Below are 13866 nucleotides of genomic sequence, written 5' to 3'. Positions count from 1 at the left end.
CGATTTGTCCCGTGCTATATTCTATTTTTGTTTTAGAAATGAAAATGAAAACTCAAAACTGTAATTCTACCTTTCCTCACTTGTTCCAGACAACAACAAAAATCTGTATTTTAATTTTGGTTTTTCTATTTTAAAAACCAAAACTCAAATAACATTTTCTATTTTGAATATGTCTGCAAAAATATCTAGTTACCAAAAGAGACATAGATCCATATACACTGAAACAAATGAGTAAAATTATTACTTTTTTTAAGGGGAAGTGTCAAGAAAAAAAAAAAAAAGTGAAAATAAATTATATCAGATAGCTGCAGTAACATATTCTAAAGCTATTATTTCATGTTGTAAATGATTCAGCAGATTTATACCTCAGAACGCATAAGCCCCACGTTTCAATGTTGATGTTTCTGAGCTTTTTGTGACAGATAAACTCAGGTTACACGTTATCACAGTTAGTACTGTTTTAAATCATAGTAGTAACTTTTTACTTCATAGTTTCGTGGCTTATATACCAATCCGAATTTGATCCGTACGTGCATCAATTGGCCTTGGCTGACCAAACTTAGACATTTAGTGTTAAACCGTCATCTGAAAACAAACAGGTTGTCGGTCCTCGGTTTTTGAAATCAAAGTCACGATCAGCTATCAATTCTTCGCTCACGCAAAAATCAACGGAGCGACAAGTAGGGGAGCAACTGATCATTAGAAAGGTTGGTAATTTAGTACAAAGTCAAACTCAGAGTGCCCAAGGCACAATCAATTCATCAATTTAACCCAGTCAACGATCGATGAATCATCGATTATTATACAATACCTAGAAAGACAGAGCAACATCGATATTCAGTCTTAGACCAAATACCGGAGCCTACATTTATCCAAGCAAAGCTATCAGGGATGCTAAAGTATCTAACACAAGTCATAGACATCGATTTGTTACAGAAGTGCAAAACGAGTCCAACAGGCTGGAAACGACGTCAGCGAAACGACGTCATCTTTTTGCACAATTGTTTTTTGTCAATGTCTTTATGTCCCCAAAGTGTTCTGTAAATTGACTGTTTGTTGTACTAGAGCGGCTCCAACTACCGGAGACAAATTCCTTGTGTGTTTTGGACATACTTGGCAAATAAAGATGATTCTGATTCTGATTCTGAAAGGAATGAGGCAACAGAGGAGATGCACTGATAGCAAGTGCAGCCCTGAGATGTCGTCCGACAGGCCTGAAGGTGACCCAATCAATTATGCGCCGTTGTCAATAATTCAGAGTAGGCCAGGGGCTCTGTGTGTACAGGCCAACACGTGTACGCACAAACACACACGCACATGTACTGTATACACAGACCAGTGGCCTGATTTGATTTCAGATGACCAGTCAATGTGGATCCAGGGCTTCAGAGGGAGCAAGACTTTAAATTATTGCTGGGCTTAAAGTTACACTGCGCTAGCGCTATTTTCCCCACCCAGGCTAAAACTTTTTATTCCAGCATTCGGCTCACTACTTCTTATTCTGCTCTCTCTACGCTCGCATCATCTCTTCCACCTCCAGGTTATGTCACTGCAGTTTTACAATTTACTCACTTTACTTTTCGGGATCATCGATAATCCCTCAAAAGTCTGAAGTGGTTTAAGACAACCAAAAAAAAAAAAGTCTTCCCTGTGGAGCAGCAGTAGATGTGAGCAAAACACTGACTATGATGGTCCAAAAATGGTTCTAGAAGAGAAGAAAACACACATACAAACATCCATACATGAGTGGAATTGAACAGAAGCCCTGATTGTTTGCCACACTACTAAAGTGAACCAGATGCTAGAATTTCCCTGAGGTACAGAGAGATGTAGAGAGGGACCACTCTCTTCTTCTCTAATCTTCTGTCTTCATCTCATACTACACACACACACACACACACACACATTTGTTTAGCCGGTGAGGCTGACTGTTCCACCATCCCAAACCTCGTCTTTCTTTCTTCCTGCCTTCTATTAAAATATGAATGGGCTCGTTCAAGCACAATTGGACCATTTGTCTGCGTGGGTTTCTTCTTGAGCGCATCTCCGCCGCTATTCGCAACAAGAGGCTCCCCGAGATGAACGAGGGCCAGATATAACGTGCTGTTTTCCCCCCACTACACTCTGCCTGAGATCGCAGCAACAGTAAACGATGAGATCCGTCATCAAAACTTTAAGACTGGGCAGTCCATTTTGACAGCAGAACCCCTCGAGGGATTCTAGAGCAAAATGTGCTGCCATTTTGGAATGAATGTTATTGCAAACCTCTCTGGCAAAGACATAAAATTCTCAAAATTGGATGAGCAGTTTACAATTTTATCTAAGGACCACAAACTGATTTGTCTTTTTATCTCATCCATAGAATGCAAGATTTTCAAAAATTATAGTATTGCTGCTGTTCTTGCTTCATTACAGACCTGAAAAAGGTCTGCGCAGCCAAGTTATCCAATTAATTTACAAATTGACCGGCACCCACAGTAACTTCGATGTCACATATGATACAAATCTGACTTAGGTCAAAACTGGGGACACTTTAAGGACTAAAATGTCAATGACTAAGAACCAATTCAACACTGACATCAAGTTGACCGCAGTCAATGTCACCTGTTTCAAAAATTGTGACTTTTACGATTCATAAGGCGTCTTGACAATGAGCCGATGTGCGAACGAGCGCGTTACAGCGGCTCGTTTGGACGATAAATGTGTCGAGGCTCCCGCTGCCGAGCTGACAATTGCCGCTAATTGCCATTGTAGATATCAGTGAGTGATGCTGGCTCGCCAGTATTATATAATGTCACGCATGCGATACTCATTGACAGAAGTATTCATCAAAATAATCACAGACAGAACATCAAACGTCATAAGAAAAAGAAAATGTCCCTGTGGGCTCAACAAATAAGTTGATTTATTATTCTGAAGAATATGTGCATCTTCTCACTTTGGCCATGCATGAATCTCAAGATTTAGGCTTGTAGCGCAAGTCTACGTGCCTATTGCATCTCAAATAGGACTTGCTATACTTTTTTTTTTTTTTTTTTTTTTTTAACACAACTTAAAACAGTTCCCATGTGTCTTAGTAAGATGCTTGTGACCAGCACCCGTAAACACAATGAAATCATTGTAACACATTTATTCACTACACTACACTGTGTACAGTGGCACATGGACAATTCACCAACCAAGTGCATGTGCATCTTATTAGAAGCTAACACTGTTTTCTGTGCCTCCAACAAAACTCAAAGAAGCTCTGTTAACTTATTTTCTACATTGGGGTAGAACCTTTTTCATAAATGGGCAGATAAAGTATTACATTCATTCATTCATCTTCCTGACCGCTTATCCTCACTAGGGTCGCGGGCGTGCTGGAGCCTATCCAACGCTAACTTTGAGCCCAAGGCGGGGTACACCCTGAACTGGTCGCCAGGCAATCGCAGGGCACATGTAAACAAATGAACATTCACACTCACACTCACATTCACACCTACGGGCAATTTAGAGTTTTCAATTAACCTACCGTGCATGTTTTTGGGATGTGGGAGGAAATCGGAGTACCCGGAGAAAACCCACGGAGGCATGGGGGGAACATGCAAACTCCACACAGGCGAGGCCGGGATTTGAACCCCGGTCCTCAGAACTGTACGGTAGATGTGCTAACCAGTCGTCCACCGTGCCGCCAGATAAAGTATTTGGTTGTTTAATTTGACACTTTATGGGTGGGCTGGCCCTCTAAAGAGCCAATAATTTGTATCCAAGACATTAAAAAGACGTTTTTACATAATGTGTCTTCTTGAATGTGTACCATTGAAACGTGTGCATTAACAAAACCATCGTTCATGAAAAACTCTAAAATTTAGCTTTATTCCACAATTATTATATTATTTTTTTTTTTACATGGAATAAAATGCAAATATAGTCGACCCTTTTCACCTCGGCAAACTGCAGTACAATTAAGCACTCAGTACAATATTAATTATCAGAGCAACTTGATCAGTCAGGAATAATTCACAGATGTCATTAGGATACACTCATTCTAGCATTCGTCAAAGGAAGTTGAGGCAAAAAGTTCAAAATTGAAGGAAATTATCACCATTTGGCTAACTTTCGTAGCTCGATAAATTGGAAAAATTTAGTAACTTTTACTGTGCAGACTAAAGAGAGAACGTCAGTTAGCCCCAACAGCTAGTGACCAAGAGCTGAAGACACAAATGTTAGCCGATATATGATGATGGGACGTCCTTACCCCCACAGGCCCTATTTAGGGGGATTTATCTGGGATTTAATGAGTCGGTACGTATTCTTCCACTGGGTGTGTTCTGTCAGAGATGCACGTTTGCGTGGTGGGGTTGGTGGCAAAAGGTGGAGGACACAAGCATCTTTTTAGTCTGCTTGTCAAACATTAATTACACTCTCTTTTTACCTCTTTAACCACATGAGGGATAATTAACGTTGGTGCCAACAGAGGAAACTAATAAATAAAAACTGACTACTGCACTCTAGGAATTGTAGTAAAAGGGGCGGGTGTGTAACGTACTGGCCCGCTAGTCACAAAATATCTTCCTCGGATAAAAACGCATCATTCCTCAACTAAAAAAATATGGTAGACCAGAGGACACTGATCAGCCTTTTTGAATCTGAGAGCTACTTTTTGGGTACTTATTAATGCGAAGGGCTACCACTGTGACACACACTTCTGAAATAACAAATATGCTCAAATTACTTTTATTTGTTATTATTACTGATGCACTGATACCAGTATATGTATTGTACTCATAGTAGTAAAAATGCTCCAATACCACCGTTGTCACTTCACCAGTCTGACATGTACCGACTGGGGAGGAGCCTTACCAGATCGTGATGATACTGTTAGGTAAACACAGATGACAACATTTTTAGGCAACTGCAAATTATACTCTACACAACGGCAGCCCCGACCGTGAGCTGTGGCGGCGGGCCGTCCAGCAAGCACAGAGTTTCTCAAGACCAGTCACCCGCTCCGCAGTGCTCGGCTCCAGTCACGTTGCTCTCGTCACGAAGCCATGACGGAGAAGGCTGGGTTGGGCGGACGACAAGTCGCAGGCCAGAAGTGGACATTTTTAGACTGGCTAAGTCATATACCAGACATAAACCCTATTGAGCATGTGCGTTACTCGCTAAAGAAGAGACTTCAAGAGAGTAAGTCTCCCAAAACACAAACACAACTCAAACCATTTTCTCATATTGTTGCTCAGTCGTGCGGGCGTGCGTGTTCTGTACGTGTAGTGTGCAGTGAAGTGAAACAAAACAGGCCTGTTCCAATAAAATGGGTCCTCACTTTATGACAGTACTGACAAATGAGGTTTCGAGGTTCAGAATGATTTGCAATGAACCAGATTACTGGGCGACGTAAGAATACGGGGTCCTGCTGCAAAAGAAGGCACGGTCAGTTACCACACTTAAAGTTTTCCTTTGTATTGTATTGCATTCATGGCCTAAAAATGTTTTTTAGATATTTACTTTAATTATGACTCATTTAATCATGACATTAGTGATGGACTACGTTGTGCTCCGACCTGCGTACAAATTTGGATTACGTCGCCGCCGTAGGAACGGAACTCTGTCAACGAGCAACACCCCTTGGGTTGCTGACATGAAATTTAGGTCTACGTGCAGGTTTGCTTGTGAAATATTTTGGATGAAACATAATGCAGGATACCTCCCTGCCTCCCTCCCAACCTCCAGCCAACCAATCCGCATCGAACAGCATGCCTTTTAATTACCTGCAGTATGATAAAGACAGCCAGCTTGCGTGTGTGTGTGTGTGTGTGTGTGTGTGTGTGTGTGTGTGTGTGTGTGGTGTGTGTGCGTGCGTGCGTGCATGCGTTGGTGAACAGGAATGAGGCAGTGATGATGCTTGATGTTCCAGTGTGCCTCATAAACTGTAAACTGATATCTCTGGATGCAAAGCCAAGGAGAGTAAAAGGAAGGTGCAAATTGGGGTGGTTAGATTGGTGTGGACGTGTGTCTGTGTGTGTGTGTGTGTGCGTGTATTAAATCAGAGCAAATGGTGGCTCCTAGTGCACAGCAGATTGCCTGAGCTCACACCACTGCCTCCGCAAATTAATACCATTGATTTTTCCCCTGCGCACATACTTATTTTTTACATAGTCTCACACACACACACACACACACACACTTGTTAAAAAGGGCGTCGATATGACGCCAGACTCAAAAGTATTTTGGTGCATTCAAAATCAATAGGACTCTTGCTCTAACATTGCAATAATCTATGAAGTGGACAACTTGCTACATGTGTTCCTTTATGCTAAAATCCCACATTTCAATGTAACGTTTGACCTCAGCCATCTTATGTGGGGGTAACACTCAAAATTAATAAGTTTGGACACAGAACCCACAGCTGCAATCTTTCTCACATCAAGGAGCGCATTTCAATCCAGAACGCCTTGATCGTTTCGAGACTTCATAGTAACGTGCACAGTTTCAAGATACAACATGCCATATGTAGCAAACCAGCCCCAGAACACAACCAACGCCAATCGTTCAGACTCTGGGCGGCACATTTTGCTCTATAATGCCTTTGTAGTCTTCATATTTAATTGCATCCTACACATATTATTATTTTTTGTATTCCATATAAAATACTGGAGAAGAAAAACCTCACCATGGACTGGTTTTACTGCCCCTAACGCAGAGTCACCGATTGCAGTGTTGTGTGTGTTGTTTACAAGTAAAAAGTAGTAGCCTGTTGCACATGGGGGGTTGCCGCAGTCAGTCTGACGAAAGACACAAAACACACACACCTGCCATCTCTAATGATGATTTATGCTGGGGCCGATGGGATGGCAGCCATGCATAACTGTAGCAGTCACAAACACACACAGCGAGCCGGTCGTTGGGGATTTTGACACCCCTCGGCCCGGTGCCCCTCGAAAGGAGAAAGAAATGACAAGATGGATATGTCGCAACAGCTGTGAGCACGGGGCCAACTGTACAAATGCATATTGATGAATGACAAGCGGGCCGATACATGAAAAATGCATGCACGGCTGCGCCAGATATACTGGACTTATTTCCCCCGCCGACGAGCGCAGTGCGAGCTCATTTACCATTTGTTATCTGTGACACTGGTATAGACGTGCAGTCCTTTTTCAGATATTTTCTCCGAGGGAAAAATAGCTCTTTTGTACTCGTCTTCACTCACGGTGAACTTACGCTCTTTGTGGAAAACACACTCGCACTCGCCGTCCGTGCGGTGTACGTACAAACATGATGTACGCGTTTATGCTTCCTTTCCTTGAGATGCGATCTTTCACTCCGATGCTAATTAGATTTGTTTGCGCAGCGTGAATGGAGAATTTCACTGAAACAGGCCTGCTCCATTGTCACCACAGTGAAACCCCGCTATTTGCAGGGGGGTTAAGGACAAAGCCCTGACGTAAAGTGTGAAAACTCACGAATAGTTGACACAAAATTTCAGGACGGACTTAAAATGCACCATAACCTTTGCAGGTGAACGTAATTCAGCTTCTCTAGACCTCTGAATGCACATGCCGAACTGTTGAATGTTTCAGTACTTTTTTCACAACTTGCTGTTCTCTAACAAGAAGCTCAACCACAAAATTCACAAAACAGGTGTTTATCATAAACAGCTGATCAGCAGTTGGACTTCCACCACTGCCAATATGGATTCTTCACTGCATCCTCTTGAAAGGTTTACTTTTATTTAATGTTACAGCATAGGTGCAAGGGTCTCAACCCCATTTTGTCGCAGGCCACATTGTCGTTACGGTTATCCCTCAGGGGGCCGTTATGAATGAAAGCAGAAAAATGTTTAATCACCTCATCATATTATTACATATACACACGAAATTTATGAACTAGTTTGGGAATCAGAAGTCAAGGATAATAGTTTATTCAACTATTGTTCAAGTTATTGTTAAAATGGGGTTGGTAATACAAAAATGCTTGCAATATCTCACAGTTATCATTTATGACAATTTGAAATTTTGGTACAGACTCTAACAAGAATCATGGAAGTGGACACACACAATTTGCTTTCACAGGCCACATAAATGGATGCGGGGGGCCAAATCTGGCCCTTGGGCCCTGAGTTTGATACCTGTGGGATAGCGGAAAGGCATAGGGAATGTTGCACTTGTCTTTCGCGAAGAAAAGATCAACATTTATCGATTCCTGTTGATCCAATCGTGAAAAATGAGAAAGTATTTGACAATGTTTCACTCTATCCTGTGTTAGTTCAAGTCATGGCCAGACTACATGAGAACAAACTCATTAGAAGAATCCGTCCTTTACCTTAGGACATGACATTTTTCTAATTAACGTGTGGAATTACAATCAGTCACCTGGATGCCGGAGCGGCGTGTGGGAAAGGTGATTAATCTTAAGATTGGCGTTTCTAAAAGAATATAAATCATCAACCCTCGAAAGCACAAAGCCTGAAGCTACAGATGTGAACTTTAACTTTTTTTTTTTTTCTTCTTTCCAAGACGGCTGCGTCAGTGGGGAAATTAGAAAAAAAATGCAAAAGCTAAGCAGCTGTGTATACACTGAGCAACAAGACGGGGGTCTAATTAAGGCAATCAAGCATATACTCCATAGAAAGAGAAGTTGTCACACCTGTATGAGGTTTGGAACATCGGTTTTGAACCATTCCAAACTTTCAGGTTAGTTAGTCACTTCAAGCTTTCACTACTCAGGCCCGCTGCACACTGAGCAAGGCGGCCGAAGGCGAATGAACTGGATTATTGCGGGGGGAAAAATAAATACAGCTAGAGACTTTCACCCGCACATCTGGCGATTGGGCAATTGGCCCCTTGCACGTACTGTAAACCAACTCGCTGAAAGACCGCAACCCTTGATGGTGTTATCGGGAAACAACATTTTGCACCACATGTAATTTATTATATTTCTTTTTTATTGACTAACAAACAACATGGTACAATTGTCAAGTAAGAGGCAGATTTCCCTGTTCATGAAAGATGGACGATAAAAAGCACTCCTTTGTCATGTTTATTTCAATCAGGTTGTGACCAACAGTGAGAGTCACTAAAGAGGCTTAAGTTTAGTTGGGAAAATTTGCTGCCCCTAGTAGTCTTTCTTAAATGTGAAGTTGGTATTTTGTGGCGTAAATTACGGGCTACTGAAATAACGGTGATGTTGTCTTAGATTAACATTGTAAATGATTGTTTTGTAGAATAACGGTTATTTACTCGCAATTTGTTGCTTCTTCTCCATAAGTGTTTTCTTTTGCTTCTGTACTCCCGAGCGTTTTTGCCGAAGTTCCTAAGCAAAAACCGGAAACTGAAAAGGTGACCGCCATTTTGGGGAATTAGAGAAAAAGCAGAAAAAATACACAGATAGCAGTGGATAGGTGCGTATTTCAGTGAATAGTTTATATTCTACAAAAAAAAAAGTGAAGTGGGTTTGCTGTATTTGTCAGTGGTCTGTTCTGTTCTAGCCACCTTTACACGAAATATTGTGAGAGCAGACACTTCTATGAATACAGAGTGCAAAGACTTTGCGCAATAAAGCTCAAATTCAATCTCGCACGCACCCATAGGACATTTGAATGCATCCTGCAGGGATTTGTGGGATAAAAAGAGTCAAACATACGGCGACGGGTGTTGCTTTGGTTTGCCGCCGCTCGACAAGCCACACAGGAATACTGCGTTTAGCTGCCATAACTGCATGTCAACCTCTCCTCCACTCCCATCTGTTCCCCTCCGCTTCCATTATCTTTCCTCCATGCCGAGCTGCGTGGCGTCCTTGCAACCTCCTCCATCATCGAGGGGGGAGAGACTTGGAGGCAGCCCAAGTCCGGTCTCTTGAGTCCTGCCTGGGTGACTTCCATCCTCGCTTTCCCTCCTCCCGGCCCACCCCTCAGGCTTTACTCCGGGCCTGTGGGCCTGAGAGCTGGCAGCTTGGGGGAGTCCATTGTTGGAGGGATTAACCACACACGGCAGCTAATGTGCAAGGGACACACACCTGGACATTTGTGGGTCGTGGGAGATAATCAGATGTGTCACGGGGAGTTATCAAATGTCTGTCGTAACACCATTGACTATCAGTGCTATTTGTTAGCCCATCCATGGCGTTTTACATTGTGTGTTAGCATCACTCTCCCAGAATGGGACAAGCCAATGTCACGTGTTTGTGCGTCTGCTAACAAACAATAACACTGTTATTATATCTAAAAATAGACATACTGATGCATTTAAAAAAAAAAAAAAAAAAACAGTCCCCAGGTGCCTTAATAACATATCTATTACACTATTTCTTGTCTTGGTGAAATTAGCTCAGGTTTATGGGATGGTTCCATTCCATGCAAGTAAGCCAGCTCTCATCCCGTCCCATATACTGAGCCAATGGGCGAATCAGGTGTGAGTAACCACGATGACCGGAGCGGAGTCCCAGCGGTACAACTAGAGCGACTTCAACTTCTGAGAGCAGAGTCCAGAGTTTGGGTGAAATTAAATCGAGCACCTGGAAAGACAATAAAAGCATTTTCATTTGTGGAGGCACCACTTCATACACAACACTGCATGCATGTAGCGTACGGACACATTGCAAATGCAAATACCACGTCACCGAGCAATCAAGTAGCAGAGGCTAAAGCTGTTAGTTAATGTTAATATGTGTGTACAACAAAACTAAGCAGCTCTGCTTATCCTTTGTTTTTGACATGACCTCCTTTCTAACAAAAAACGTTCTTAAACCAAGGTAATGTTTCCCATTGAAATGAATGGAAATGCAATTCATCCGTTCTAGCCCCAAATTTTTTTTTTTTAAATCAGTGTGTGGTTAAAAATATATTGCAATATAGAAATAAGTGAAAACACATTATTATAAAGAGATAAAACACTAAATAAACAACAGTTTATTGCTCATTCACTTTAACTAAGGAGGGAAAGGGGAAGTGGACTACAGCTTCTCATTGAAGAAATTCCATAATAACATGGGGAGAATCTTTTTTTTTTTCTTTTGTCTGTTTCTTTTCTAATTCATTGGTTGATTTAGCCACAACAAACCAATCCAGGGAAACTTGTCTTTTTCTGTTCATAAATAAATAAATAAATATCAGAAAGTGGGACGCCCCGATTGTCATTTGAAAGATGAATTGCTCTGTTGGGCAATTTTCTGCGAGTTGCTTTTCATCATTTTGATCATTTTTTGATTGTCATTTTTTAAACATTTTGTATTGATAGCATACGCTTTGGCATTGACAAAACAGTAAACTCCATGAAAATCGGTAGAGAAATGAGCAAGTTACGACTATGGGAACGTCGGCCCTGCCAACATGGCTGCCACAGGCACGTGGATTAGCCGTGCTGCTACAGCGCGTTGGCGTATTTAGTGTTGATATCTATGTGGGCAGCTATTTTGACGCCGACATGAACTGTTCATTGTCTTAATTGAAGAAACAATACAATTCAATAAATAACATACATACTGCATGTGTACATTTTGTTGAAAATAAATCGTTTACCACATAAATCACAAACGCCATTAGATTTGTGATTGGATTTGATTTTGTCGGGACCGATTTTGTTTAAGTGATTTCTTGATTGAACAAGTCTGGAGGTAATCAGGCTTGGGTGTGATCAGTGAAAATTAACCAAAAACTGTGATTAGCCAAAATTAATTCATGATTTAACAAGGGGCGTAATTACTTTTTTTACACAGGGTTAGGTAACTTTGAATAGTTTTTTTCCCCCCTTAAGAAATCAAATCAAATTTAAAAACAGCATTTTAAGTTCAGTTTGGTTATATTTATCTGATATTTATATTTGTTTGATTATGTTAAACATTATAGTGGGGAAACTATGCAAAAATATAAGAATTTGAGAAGTGGGACAGTACCTTTTCATGGCACTGTAGATCCTTCTGTTCGTCCGTACTAACATCGTACCCAAACCGAAAATAATACGAAACTAGAGGTAAGTTCACTACGAAAAATTCTGGGACGTAACCCGAATTGTTCGTAAACAGAATTGTTTGTAACCCGAGGTTCCACTGTATGTATATATTTGCCTGACTAATGGTGCCCAGATAAAGGCGGGTGCCTGAGGGCAGATGATGGCAGCAGATGAGATAAGAAAAACGAGGGAACAAAAAGTGGAGGAATTGAAGCACGCTTGTGTCCCACATTTACATCCCCGTACTCTCTCCACTCTAATCATACCCAGCCCCCCACACCCCACCCCTCTTCGTTCTATGCCTCTTTCCCCCTTTTTTTCACCAATCTGCACAATCCTTTCGCCCACAAGCCCAGCCCCCAATCCTCCACCACCCCAACCTGCACTGCAGAGTCCCAACAGCAGCTCACAGGAGAGGTGGCACACTTTGAGGATAAATTTAGAAATGAAACACAATCCCCAGGCCGACGCACAAAAGAAGGGAAGTAGAGACAACACACACACACGCACACGTCTGAGCACATGCAGCAAACATTCGACATACTTTCGGCACATTGAGACGTTACCATGAAATGAATGTGCATTAGAGGGTGCAGTCAAATTAAGGGAGAGGTTGGTGAAAAATTCAACATGAGTTCAAAAGAAGTTTGAAAGGGTATGAGGGCCGCAATGAGAGGCAAAGACAAAGAAAATTGCAAGAAAAAAAAAAGTCAACTCTTTGAGAATAAACTCCATAATATGAAGAGAAAAAAGTCATCAGTTTAAAAAAAGTCGGAAGTTGGCAATGATAAAGTTGTAATAGGAAAGGTGTAATATGAGAATATACTCCCAGTATTATAAGTTATGATTCAAGTGAAGAATGTAGTAATATTACAAGGAAAAATTGTAAATGAACAAGAATCAAGTCATTGTACAAAAATATATGTAATATTTCAAGAAAAAGACACTTTTACAAGAAAAAAGTTGTAATTTTAGAAGAATAAAATTATGTAAAAAGCATGAAGTAATAATATTCCATTTTACGAGACTACAGTCAAAATCTTTCTAGAATAAAAGCGTAATAATTCTGGAACAAATTCATCATTTTACAAGAATAAAAGCAACATTTACAACAACAAAAAATTATTTTATGAGCAAAAAAAGTAATTCAAGAAACAGTCTACTAATTAAAGAATAAAGTCATCATTTTACAAGAACAAAGGCATGACAGAATGTTGTAATTTTACATGAAAAAGTTGTGATCTTATGAAAAAAGTCATCATGTTAAATAAAGTCATAATATTATAAGAATAAAGGTGTACTAATACCACAATAAAGTAATTACATTGCAAGAATAGTTATAAGGAATAAAAAAAAAACATAATTTTAACCCAATAAAGTTGTAATAATACAAGAATAAAGTTGGACTAACATGAGAATAAAGTCGTAATATTACAACAATAAAAATCGGAATTTTACAAGAATAAAGGTGTACTGCTGAAAGCAATAGGGAACAGAATAAATAAATGATATAAGAATGATGATGATGAATAAGACCTGATGAAATGATGAAGATTTTCTGTTTAAGCAAGTGTAACATCGTCTTTTTGGGAATGTGCAAAATCAAGAATTTGTCTTCATTTTGTGTGGCTACTTTTTAGTAACACAACAACGGTAGCTTGTCTTCTTTTTAGGAAAGTGCAACATCAAGAAATGCGAGGAAGCACGAGGACGCCGGTGCGATTGTCGCCCGCTTCACCATACGTAACAATACCAATTACGACTTTGCTATTAGCCATTTCATTACGTCTTTGACTCAGTGATGCATCGACACTCCATTTTTTTCTAAATACATATATCGCAAACGACTATCTTGAGTTGAGCGCTTACTGTTGAGCAGCTCACCCTTTTCACCGTATCATCTCCAAAAGTTCACCCCAGAAGGAGCCTCGCC

This window comes from Phycodurus eques, chromosome 8 (genome assembly GCF_024500275.1).
Source record: "Phycodurus eques isolate BA_2022a chromosome 8, UOR_Pequ_1.1, whole genome shotgun sequence".
In the NCBI taxonomy this organism is placed as follows: domain Eukaryota; kingdom Metazoa; phylum Chordata; class Actinopteri; order Syngnathiformes; family Syngnathidae; genus Phycodurus; species Phycodurus eques.
The sequence above is the reverse complement of the archived record's forward strand: the minus strand, read 5'-3'. Positions refer to the sequence as shown.